This window comes from Monopterus albus, unplaced genomic scaffold, assembly GCF_001952655.1.
Source record: "Monopterus albus unplaced genomic scaffold, M_albus_1.0 scaffold149.1, whole genome shotgun sequence".
NCBI lineage: Eukaryota > Metazoa > Chordata > Actinopteri > Synbranchiformes > Synbranchidae > Monopterus > Monopterus albus.
The window spans coordinates 895,918-896,711 of NW_018128029.1; the positions used below are offsets into that span (position 1 = coordinate 895,918).

The 794-nt window shown below is 38.2% G+C and overlaps 1 protein-coding gene and 1 long non-coding RNA gene across 10 annotated transcripts in view; both read left to right on the forward strand.

Annotated features, from left to right (window-relative positions):
• Positions 1 to 615, forward strand: part of LOC109968414 (uncharacterized) — a 7,946-nt gene extending 7,331 nt beyond the window's left edge. Inside the window, exons 2-3 of one of the 2 annotated variants that reach the window (XR_002276095.1) lie at positions 68 to 229; positions 515 to 615. This is a non-coding gene — a long non-coding RNA (uncharacterized LOC109968414). Of the gene's footprint in view, positions 1 to 67; positions 230 to 334; positions 392 to 514 lie in introns of those variants that run through there. The other variant, XR_002276094.1, reaches the window with a different exon arrangement.
• ndrg4 (NDRG family member 4) overlaps positions 1 to 794 on the forward strand; it is a 119,240-nt gene that overhangs the window by 81,786 nt on the left and 36,660 nt on the right. The gene's annotated exons all lie outside the window — the stretch shown is intronic.

Genomic DNA, 794 nt, shown 5'->3' on the forward strand with positions numbered 1-794 from the left:
GTTTGCCCCCCCCCCCCATTCAAAGCTTCTATGTACTTATTTTATTTTTTGTTTTTGTTTTTGCCAGATCAACACATTAGCACTGAGAGGGGGTACCAATGTCAAAGAGAGTGTTTGGAGGATAATGTGCCATGTCATGACAAATCCCCTTGCACTTGAAAAATCAATTGGAGAGGAATCAGTGGGAAGGCTGCATTCCACCGAATGGTGTTAAAGGATGTTATAACAAGTAAGTTAATGTAGTTTGTATGTGTGGGTGTTTGCTTTTTGGCTATTGGAGAATTCAAGAAAATAGATTTTATAGTACATTTAATAAGAAATGTTTTATTTAAAGGTGCAGTAAGACAAAATAGACTGACTAGCACTGTAAGCGACATGGAGGTTGCGGGTGCCATAAAACCGTTGGTACTATTTCAGTGTCCCACCTCAAACTCTTTCATATTTACACACAGTGCTATTATAGGGCACACTTTGTATCAGTGTGTTAATGTTAATTTGTAAATTGCCTTAACAGGTGGTTGCATCTTGCCTCTGACCGTGATGGAGGGAGGAAAGCTCATGAGGGTTGAGCTGGTGTTGCTGCACACAGTCACCAAATTTGACGCATGTTATGCTATACCCAACGATTTCTGCTTCATCACCTTCATTTCACACAGACACGAAATCTTGTAGGCTGAACTGTTCACATTTAAATTTACCACGCCTGTTTCAGTATTTGTCCAAAAGGTTTATATGTTAGTGCTGTTCATAAAAAATGTTAAATTTTATCTTTAAATGCAAACTTTTGGAAAAAA